The 11864-nt window shown below is 43.3% G+C and overlaps 1 long non-coding RNA gene across 1 annotated transcript; it reads left to right on the top strand.

Moving 5' to 3' along the window:
* Positions 1 to 9760: 9760 nt before the first annotated feature.
* On the top strand, positions 9761 to 11631 carry LOC146785049 (uncharacterized). Its single transcript, XR_014970391.1, has 3 exons — positions 9761 to 9838; positions 11030 to 11143; positions 11574 to 11631. It is a non-coding gene; the product is annotated as an uncharacterized LOC146785049 (long non-coding RNA).
* The last annotated feature ends 233 nt before the right edge of the window (positions 11632 to 11864 follow it).

The raw sequence follows: 11864 nt of genomic DNA, 5'->3' as shown, positions 1-11864 counted from the left end.
CTTGATTTGATGAAGACACGGGTCCAATGATTAAGCCTTTACACTGTAAATACTTAACCTCCTTGGTTCTGTAGGGTGTCCAGGATACAGAACGTATATATTTATATTGAGGTTTTGTGTAAAGCATCTCCAATTGATTACAGAGCGCTCCAATTGGTGCTGTCTAAGAGAGAGGCCATAGGAGTGATTCTACCAGGTCTTATCTATCTATTGGCGAATGAGGACTTAAAAAAAATTTAAAAAATTAAAAAAAAACATCTCTGAAACGTAAAGGATCATTTGAGTCCTTCACCAACTGCTGCATATCAGTCTACAAAAGTAACACAACTATTAACTATTTGCCATCATGTTGGGTTACATTCTAAACAATATATATATATATATAGGAAGATATTGCTTTTTTGAATTGGCATCTATACACGGCTAACAATGTAATATTTGCTAGGTTAGCTCCAGGAGTATAAACCAGCCATATTTCAAAACATTGCATGCAGAAAGATTTCAAAGTCGTCATGCAGTAAATCTGCAAGGTTTGTCCTATATAAACTTTAACTGTGCTAAAGAGTGGCAAAGAAAACAAGTACCTTTTGTACAGTGAATGATCGACTGCATATTTTTGACGCTGCTGTACCTGTTAAGTTCCTTGAGTTGCTCAAAGCAGACATGGCAGCTTGCAAATACTCTATAGCCAACTCTCTATTGCAAGTGCCTTGCAACCAACTGTGCTGCAATCAAATAAAACCAGTTGTTAAAGGCAGCAGATAAATACAATATTCACATAACAAGCATACTTTTGGCAATGCATGTGTTTTGGTGGAAAAAAGGATTATTAATGGGAATTTGTTGCAGTTTATGTGAGAATATAGAATATCAAGCACGCACCTTTTAAGTGTTAGTATTCAGCTTATAACCGTACACACTTCTCATTCAGACAGGAACCAGGGCCAACATGATAACTTTCATTTTGATTAATTTTCGGCAAGGAGTTATATACCATTTTCTTAGAGAGAAAGCAAATCATAATTAGGCCATACAAGTGGAAATGCAATTTCGTAGGTACCTTAAAAATAAAAAACATTACCCCAGTGTTGAATGATGGACTTTCCTCTGTCATCAAATGAAATGATTCTTCATTGTCCTGAGGGTGGGAAAAAGAAAAGAAACCATTAGGCCCTCATTTATACTGATCATGTCAAACAGTTTTCCATTTGTTTATTCATATATCAACAGGTAGGTATATGTGCCTTATTGTTGAGGGAATTAATGCACCATATTAATTCTATGTTTTAATAAGTATCTATGCTTTTTGCAGAGATAACAGGTAGAAGTTGTGATTTTGGCACTAAAAGGCATGTTACGTTAACCAAGGAAAAAAGGCTGGCATACAGGCTTCACAATATGCACATGTGTAAAATGGCAGCACTCATTCAGCTCTGCTTACATTATGGTCAAAGCTTTCGTTGCTTGCAAATGGGTCATCATGGGAAGGGGTACGGTTCACACCCACAGGTGTTACTGCAGATGGAAAGTCACTGTAGGCCAGGCTGTGTGACTGTGAGCCGTGAGCTACAAAACTTTGTGGTATCAAAATATGTGGTGCCAAGGCTACCATAAATGTGGGATCTTGTTTGCAGGGTCTAGTAGGTGTTACTGCATTGCTCGAAACCGCCAGCTCTTGTGTAGGAAATAGTTTTTTCGGTAATAACTGGTGACGTGGAGAAAATGAGGCTTGTTTTTTGTCCATGATATTTTGATTTAAGTGGGGACTCCAAAACAAGTTAATTTTCACGTTCTACTGCATAATTTTTAATTGTGGATTTTGGCTGAAGGACACTAGCCATCCCTACTAAAAGGGCCAGGTTTTCAAGTTTCTGCAAATTCATCCGCGAACTCGCATCACCAGGCCGAGAAGGGCACAAAACACCGGGGGGCGAAAGCCCAAGATTGCAAAGTATAACCCCATGTGTGAGGGTAATAAACATGGTATAGCTAGTAAGGGGCCAAACCCGCCACCCAAAAAAATGGCACCACCCTCATATACATCTGGGCAGATATCCCTCAGTTCAAATGTATTATCTGGGGAGGAGGATATTACTCTATCTGATATTCGCACTCTTCTGAGGATAGTGCTAAATCCTCTAAAAGTACGATTAGCAAAGATGGAAACTTGTTTAGTGAATATCGAAAAGGAAATTGCACATCTAGCAGACGCACCCAAAAAAGACAGCCAACCCGTAAGAGGAAGGCCGACCCATAGTGGCAAGAAGACCACATTAGCGCCCCTAGCCAAGGAAAGGGGCCCTGTACCCAAGCCTATACAAACACAACATCCCATACCACAAATTCCGGGAGCGGTAAACCCATCAGTTTCAGATTGTGCAGCAAATGTAAGTCCTCAGGAGAAGTTAGCTGCGCCTGCAAAAGGGGAACAGGGCAATGGTATAAAACATAGGCCAGTCAACTTGCCACCAGAGGCAAGCCCGTACACAGTTATTTCAACAGGCATTCCCAAATTAAAACCATCCTCTAGAGAACCTGTTGAAGCCCTAAAAAACAAGGTAATCAACTGGCTTTCTATCAATAGGCCCCTCCCTGAAGGAATACTGAGTGAGGTCCTCATGGTGAGGAGAGTCCCATGGCTAGGCATTACCAGGAAATCTATCCATGGAGACTGTGTCCTGGTTAACTTTAGGGACCCCATGACCGTCTCATACATATGTAGTTGGCCATACCATGACCAGGAGACTTCCATCCAATCCCTACCTTTATCATTCTTCTATCCACCCATAAGACATGAGCAGGAAGAGGAGGGTTGGGAATTAGTACATAGGAGAGGAGGCAGATGGGGTGCTAGAGTAAGAGGGGGCCCCCATCTTCCCAGATTTCAGCGATACGATCACTTTCCTACCCATAACAGGTTTAGTAACCTAGATATGGTAGATTGACCGAGTCAGACGGGGGGAGGGGAGGACACAGGTCAAAATAGGGCTCCTACACTTACAAAACACCTAGCTACCCCCGGGGGGAAGGTCATCCCCGAGGAGAAATACACCAACGGTTAGGTATCTATAAGGACCGTTAGCTCTCCACTTATTGCAAGTGAGGGGACAGCGGCCCAAGACGGTAGCTCAGATACCAACACACTATTGGGGATGCATTCTAGTATGGATATGCTCCCAAACTCACTAACCGAGAGAACTAATTGTTCCTCTCTGAAGATAGTATCTTGGAACGTGGCGGGCTTGGGCAATAAACTGAAATGCCCGGACTAGAGCTCCTTCATCGAGGGCAAAGATATATGCTTGTTCCAAGAAACCTGGGCGAGAGAAGAAGTCACTCGCACAGGTTTTGCAGTATTCTCCATAAATGCAAAATGGGGGGGCAGGGGGCGTCCTTCGGGAGGACTTGCAACCTGGGTGGCCAATGACTTGGGATGCAGGGCCGTTTTCTTCCACTGAGCAAGGAGGATATTCTTGCTGTACTGTTGGAGTGGCCAAACTCACATAGTCTTCTGCTGGTAAATGTTTATTCCAGACCAGTTAATATCACGCAAGAGTCGCATACTATCGAGGAGCTTGCGGATGCCCTAAGTGAAATCCCTGAGGGTATTCCTCTTTTAATAGGAGGTGACTTGACTTGCCATTTCGAGCCGCTTTCTGGCCTACTGGATGGTCTGGCCCAGGAGGAGGACGCGGCGTGGTCTGTACCCCCATTGGAAGCGCCGGCCCCAAGAGCTTGGACGCCTCTGGCTGTACAAATTACATCCTTAACCCTGAAATATGGTGTCCGGGCCTGTAATGGACGGATAAAATCTGATATCCCTCCAAAATGCACATACAATAGAGTGGGTAGGGAGTCAAGACTTGACTATATTCTAGTTCCATTGGCCTCGTGGTCGCTTATCAGAGACTTCCGGGTGATATCAAGGGAAGACAGTGACCACAACGCATTGGAACTGGAATATGACCATCCCGGTCTTGAGGTCAGGGGGGAGCAGGTGGAGGCTCCCGAGGTGGGGTTAGGCCTTACGAATAATAGACGAAGAGTGAAGTGGGAGAAATTAGCTTCTAACCCAGGGAAGATATCCAGGCTATATGCCCGGGTTATCCCCACACTCGAAAAGTTCCACGCACTAATGGAGCAAGTTAGTACCCAGGGTATATGCAAACAGCTGGGGCTGCTGCACGAGGACCTCATCAAATCGGTGTCTGAAATTCTTTTCTCCATACCAAAAAGGGCTAACGGACGTGCTGTTTGTCCCCTTTGGTACAACACCACATGCCGTAAGGCAAAAACTCATCTCCTGGCCTCGATAAAGGAGGGGAAGGGGAGTGAGGAGATCAGGGCCAGGAGAACGGCCTATAAGCGCCTGACCACCCATGCAAAAAGCGAATGGGAGTATGAAAAGTGGGAAAAACTCACTATCTCCCTGTCAAGTGGAGATTCACGTAAATTTTGGCGCAATGTGAATACATGGTCTGAGGAGCTGGCCTCTGCAATAGAGCCCAACATCTCAGCCAAGGCATGGCAAGACCACTTCCAGTCCCTATATAGGGTAGTTGATGGGGCAAGGATAAATCCCACACAGTTTGTCAGCGACTCTCCGAAAGGGGTTCCATTCACAGTAATGGAGGTCCGAGTGGCCATTGCAGGGTTGGCATCAGGCAAGGCACCCGGTTTAGATGGTCTACCGGGCGACCTATTTAAACAAGAACCGGATGTCTGGGCACCCTATTTAACAACACTATTTAATTCCGTTTTGGGGGGTATGGAGGTGCCAGACACTTGGCTGGGCGCAGAGATTTTCCCAATATTTAAAAAGGGATCGCCTCTGCTCCCAGCCAACTACAGACCCATCAGTCTTATCGATGTACCTCAAAAGATTTTCGGTAGACTGATACTTAACCGCCTCCAAAATTGGATTGAAGAATGTGCAATCATGAGTCCGTATCAAGCAGGGTTTAGAGGGGGTGTTTCAACCACAGACCAGATTTTTCGTTTGAATCTCTTATATTGGAAGACCGCGCTAATCGTGGGTGGTAGCTTGTACACGGTTTTTGTGAACTTGCGAGCGGCCTTCGATTTAGTACCAAGGGACAAACTATGGACCGTCCATATGGACTTAGGGGTTCCTGCTGACATCCTACTAATCCTGATAAGATTACATCAGGGGAATTTTGCTAAGGTTAGGTGTGGTAGAGGGGGAGTTCTCTCGGATAGCTTCCCCGTTGACGGGGGGGTAAGACAGGGTTGTGTGCTTGCACCGACCCTGTTCTGCCTCTTTGTCAATGGGGTCATCAACCATCTTATTGGGTTGAGCAACATTGACGCCCCCAAGCTAAATGGCAGCAGGGTGCCTGCTATCATGTTTGCAGACGACATCCTGCTGCTCTCTAAATCCCCCATGGGTAAACAACGGGTGTTGGATGGGTTTTCGAACTTCTGTGTGAAGCGCGGACTGGAGATCAATGCTTTAAAAACTAAGTATATGATCCTCAACCCGCCCTCCTCAACACGCCCAAATCCTATGATAGGGTCCTCTAGATTAGAGAGGGTTTTTACGTTCGATTATCTGGGGGTAACAATCAACCAGACTATGACATGGGACTCGCACCGAACCAAGGCACATTTGAAACTGGTCCAGTTAACGGGTGGTATATGTAGGATGATAGGCGGGTCGATTTACAAGCCATTTGGTCCCCCCCTGCAAATTTACAAAATGCAGGCTAGAGGGGCAGTGACCTACGGGGGGGGAAATATGGGGGCACATAGCTGCTCAGAAATTGCAGATTACGGAGAATTACTTTATAAGGCAATTGGCAGCTTTGCCGTCCAGTACCCCACTCCTCCCATTGAGATTAGACCTGGGCCTAAGAGCCATTACAGAGGAGTTGGGACTTAAACCCCTAACTTTTTGGCGCAAAATCTGGAGCACGCCGGAATAATCCAACTACAGGGCTGAACTCGTAGAGATCTTGCGCCTACCTAATGCCGTAAAAATCCCATGGTTAAGATATATTAAACAAACATTCGAGACATTAGGAAGACCAGATTTGTGGCTTGATCCAGGAAATGTATGTTGCAGGATCTCACGCAAATCCATCTCAAAGGTTTATTATGAGCACAAGTTACGCGTCTCAATTGAGAGTACACGAGAGGGGTCCTTATCTAATTATTTCCTCAAATTCAAAGATTCATATCACTTAGAGCTCGCCTTTGATGATATTAGCCCTCCAAATACAAGGAAGTTATACATGCAGTGGCGATATGGCACTCTTCCCCTCAGGGCACTCACGGATCGCTGGACTAAGCCCCAGCCTTCAGTGCAATGCCCAGCATGTGCACACCCGTGAGAGACTGACCTGCACATCATATTTTTCTGTCCAGCCTATCAAAGAGCTAGGAATTATTGGCTTGTCCCACTCCTTAAAAACCTTGGTTTTAGGCATCATCTTCCAGCATATAGAATTTTAAAGACAGATTCATCCGCCCCAATTGTATTTGCAGTCGCAAAATTCTTAACAGCAGTGTGGTCTAGCCGTTATCGCTGTATTAAGTTAGACATAACGAATGAATATTTCTGATGATTTTATCTCAATTGTTCTATGATTAATTTTAATTCAACTAAGTGTGATTTTTTATATTGTGTAATTTACAACTGTATAACCGCTGCATTCTTTTATGGTCTAAAGTGACCGAAATAAAGATGATGATGATTGTTACCTAGGGCGGAATTTCTAATGCCTTATTGTTCTGTGTAATTGTCAACCATGGCGATTGGTCAAGTGGTGCCCTGACATCATAAAGCTACAGCAGGATGTCATCTGACATGAGTGCAAGCAATAGGATACATTTATCATGGTATTGAAATGGATAGCAGGCTAGAGAGGACTCCCAGCTGAAGGCAAAGATGGTGAGATGAAAGAAACGAGGGCATCAGTTGAGACGTATTCATTTGTTTGAAGGTGTTGGTGATAATAATATTCTCAGGTTCTCTAAAGGTTAACTGATAGGGATGTGCAAGAATGAAGATGTCAAAATCTGTTGTTCATAGTTTTTCTTATTACCACTACCTGTAGCATAAACCTTCCTCCAGAAACCTCTCAGATCACCTAATGGTTATTGATGTACGATAAGATGAAATAATTGCGGTGAACAGGGTACGTTGTCACCTGGATACCAATGATATCTTTTTATCTACGTTCTAACATAGGTGCTAGAGTTGTGTAGAGAGTTGTAGCAAAGGAGGCTTCGGATTGAGAGAAGTATGCTAGGTTGAAAATAAAATATTACATACTACATAGTACTGATTATTCGCCCTTTATTAAAATCTGTTTGTTGTTGTGTTGCATTAGTTTGGAAATATTCAAGTTCTGCTAATAGACTAGCAGTGGACTTTTCCCTTTGCAGATTATATTGAATGACCAGCAGAGGCAGCGCTGCAGAAGAAAATTTCTTGGAGTTGCGGAGACCAAAAAAAAATAAAAAAAGTTCAGCAGCCTTCGGTTTCATTTACCAATTTACATGGTGAGTCAAACTCTCAATTTATCATTTTGCATGTCCTTAAAAGAAATTCATAGCATCTGACGGCTCTCAGCACCTTTTAGTGGGGTCTTCCGTATGAATATTATTTGTCAAGACTGAAGCGATAAGGATGAAGCTATGGGCATCATGATAGCTTCTCAAAGACGGTGACTGTCTACAACGCTGACAATCCTAATTTAGATACTTGTGCTAGCAATATGTCATCAGAGGAAATTAGTGTCTTTGAGGCTGGAATGAGGTGTCTTATGTTAGAGCAATTGACTTACTTTCACATGGAGGGAAGCTAATTTACCTTCCTCCCTTCAATCTGAATGTGGGACTCTTATACTCAAGAAGGGCTGCTGTGAGCGTGGGGGGTGTGCGGGCCGGATACACAGACGCGGAGGCTGGATGTAGTGTGCAATTTTAGGGTTTTTATTAAGAACAACAGGCTGGTTGGTCGGGTTAGGTGAAAATTAGTCTTCTTTTTCCTTGGATGGTTTCTCTCTCCTTTCTTGGCCTTCTGGGGTCTCTTCGGTTTGTTGGTCTTCTCCCAAGGTGGCCCCTGACAACAGAGTGGGCTTGCAGAGGCTCATACAGAGGGGAAAGACAAAAAATGAGCCGTCAGCTGTTGTTTCCGATGTAGTTTAGCGATTAGCTTTACCTATCACCACACCCAGTCGGTGAAATGGGAAAGCGTACAAATGTGCAAACAAAAAGGGGGAGGAAAAATGTGATACCGAGATTATAAGGTAGGTAGTCTGCTTAGCAAAGGGGCTCCCTCGTACCAAGAAGGGGACGTGAGGTCCAGGGTTTTCAGGAATTGTGTCTTTTAAGTGTTGTACAACCTGACCCTCCCTATCCCACCCCCGGTACTTGGTCACCACCCACCTCCCCTTCCCCCGCTATCTCCTGTATTCGTGGACTCACCGGCTCTGCCGCAACCCTCCAGAGTTGTGTCCGCTCTCCAACATCCTCCGATGGGCTCCATCAATCGTCGCTCCACTCGTCCTCTGCTTTGGGTCCATCCGCTTCGTCCACCCGACTCGGCTTCTCCTCTGGTTCTTCTCCCTTGTTTCCTGCAGGTGTGCGCCCTTCCTGTTGAGTTCCTGGTTCTTTAACCGGCCTGGGACTTCTGGTTCCGGGGTCAGTCGCGACCCCTTCCTCCGCCTCTCGCCTCGGGGTTGGTTTCTGCAAGAACACATGACAAGGGGGCGGGGTTATCGTTGACGCGGTCGGACGACATTCACCCGGGCTTTGCAGGGATCACGTAATATTTCAATGATGGAGCTCCTGACGAACAGGTACCACACTGTTCCCCACATGTGCCGCCTCACAACTGCTCTTTCGGATGCTCCTTGCTCTTGTACCTCCAGCCCCCTTTCAAAAGGGGAGCCCAATGCTTTCAATGTTGCAGAGTCCTTTCCCATTACCCCTTCGACTTGCCTTTCAGTCATAATTACAGAGTGTTACCTAGTGCGGAATTTCTAATGCATCATAGTTCTGTGTAATTGTCACCCATGGCGAATGGTCAAGTGGTGCCCTGACATCATAAAGCTACAGCAGGATGTCATCTGACATGAGTGCAAGCAATAGGATACATTTATCATGGTATTGAAATGGATAGCAGGCTAGACAGGACTCCCAGCTGAAGGCAGAGATGGTGAGATGAAAGAAACGAGGGCATCATTTGAGACTTATTCATTTGTTTGAAGTTGTTGGTGATCATAATATTCTCTGGTTCTCTATAGGTTAACTGATAGGGATGTGCAAGAATGCAGATGTCAGAATCTGTTGTTCATAGTTTTTCTTATTACCACTAACTGTAGCATAAACCTTCCTCCATAAACCTCTCAGATCACTTAATGGTTATTGGTGTACCATAAGCTAAAAGAATTGCAGTGAGCAGGGTAGGTTGTCACCTGGATATCAATGAGATCTTTTTATCTATGTTCTATTAAAGGTGCTAGAGGTGTGTAGAGAGTTGTAGCAAAGTAGGTTTAGGATTGAGAGAAATATGCTAGGTTGAAAATAAAATTGAGATTTGAATTATTTTTTAGCTGTGGATTTTCACAATATTACATATGTCACAGTACTGATTATTCACCCTTTATCAAAATCTGTTTGTTGTTGTGTTGCATTAGTTTGGAAATTTTCAAGTTCTGTTAATAGACTAGCAGTGGACTTTTCCATCTGCAGAATATATTGAATGACCAGCAGAGGCAGTGCTGCAGAAGAAAATTTCTCGGAGTTGCTGAGACAAAAAAAAAGAAAAAGTTTCAGCAGCCTTCGGCTTCATTTACCAATTTACATGGTGAGTCAAACTCTCAATTTATCATTTTGCTTGTCTTAAAAGAAATTCATAGCATCTGACGGCTCTCAGCACCTTTTAGTGGGGTCTTCTGAATGAATTATTTGTCAAGACTGAAGCGAGAAGGATTTCGCTATGGGCATCATGATAGCTTCTCAAAGACGGTGACTATCTACAAGGCTGACAAGCCTACTTTAGATACTTGTGCTAGAAATTTGTCATCAGAGGAAATTAGTGTCTTTGAGGCTGGAATGAGGTGTCTCATGTTAGAGCAATTGACTTACTTTCACATTGAGGGTAGCTTATTTAACCTTCCTCCCTTCAATCTGAATATGGGGCTCTTATACTCAAGAAGGATTGCTCTTTAGGATACTCCTTGTTCTTGTACTTCCAGCCCGATTTCAAAAGGGGAGCCCAATTCTTTCAATGTTGCAGAGTCCTTTCTCATTACACCTTCGACTTGCCTTTCAGTCATAATTACAGATTGTTACCTAGTGGGCAATTTCTAATGCCTCATTGTTCTGTGTAATTGTCACCCATGGCGATTGGTCAAGTGGTGCCCTGACATAATAAAGCTACAGCAGGATGTCATCTGACATGAGTGCAAGCAATAGGATACATTTATCATGGTATTGAAATGGATAGCAGGCTAGACAGGACTCCCAGCTGAAAAGGCAAAGATAGTGAGATGAAAGACATGAGGGCATTATTTGAGACTTATTCATTTGTTTGAATGTGTTGGTGATTATAATATTCTCAGGATCTCTATAGGTGAACTGATAGGGATGTGCAAGAATGAAGATGTCAGAATCTGTTGTTCATAGTTTTTCTTATTACCACTAACTGTAGCATTAACCTTCCTCAATAAACCTCTCAGATTACTTAATGGTTATTGGTGTACGATAAGCTAAAATAATTGCAGGGAACGTTGTCACCTGGATAGCAATGAGATCTTTTTATCTACATTCAAATATAGGTGCTAGAGTTGTGTAGAGAGTTTTAGCAAAGGAGGCTTCGGATTGAGAGAGGTATGCTAGGCTGAAAACAAAATTGAGATTTGAATTATTTTTGAGCTGTGGATTTTTACAATATTACATACAACATAGTACCTATTGTTCACCCTTTATCAAAATCGGATTGTTGTTGTGTTGCATTTGTTTGGAAAAGACTAACAGTGGACTTTTCCATTTGCAGAAAATATTGATGGACCAGCAAAGGCAGTGCTGCAGAAGAACATTTCTCGTAGTTGCTGAGACCAAAAGAAAAAAAAAGTTCAGCAGCCTTCGGCTTCATTTACCAATTTACATGGTGAGACAAACTCTCAATTTATAATTTGCTTGTCCTTAAAAGAAATTCATAGCATCTGACGGCTCTCAGCACCTTTTAGTGGGGTCTTCCGCATGAATACTATATGTCAAGACTGAAGCGATAAGGATGACGCTATGTGCATCATGATGTCACCTGGATAGCAATGCAATCTTTTTATCTACGTTCTGATATAGGTGCTAGATTTGTGTAGAGAGTTGTAGTAAAGGAGGCTTTGGATTGAGAGACGTATGCTAGGTTGAAAATAAAATTGAGATTTGAATTCTTTTTGAGCTGTGGATTTTCACAATAATACATAAGTCATAGTACTGATTATTCACCCTTTATCAAAATCTGTTTATTGTTGTGTTGCATTAGTTTGGAAATATTCAAGTTCTGTTAATAGACTAACAGTGGACTTTTCCATTTGCAGAATATATTAAATGACCAGCAGAGGCAGTGCTGCAGAATAACATTTCTCGGAGTTAATGACACCAAAAAAAAAAAAAAAAAGTTCACCAGCCTTCGTCTTCATTTACCAATTTACATGGTGAGTCAAACTCTCAATTTAGCATTTTGCTTGTCCTTAAAAGAAATTCATAGCATCTGACGGCTCGCAGCACCTTTTAGTGGGGTCTTCCGCATGAATATTATTGGTCAAGACTGAAGCGATAAGGATAACGCTATGGGCATCATGATAGCTTCTCAAAGACGGTGACTGTCT

Source organism: Triturus cristatus, chromosome 11 (genome assembly GCF_964204655.1).
Source record: "Triturus cristatus chromosome 11, aTriCri1.1, whole genome shotgun sequence".
Classification (NCBI taxonomy): Eukaryota; Metazoa; Chordata; class Amphibia; order Caudata; family Salamandridae; genus Triturus; species Triturus cristatus.
Note: the sequence above shows the minus strand (reverse complement) of the source record. Positions and strands in the feature narration are given on the sequence as shown.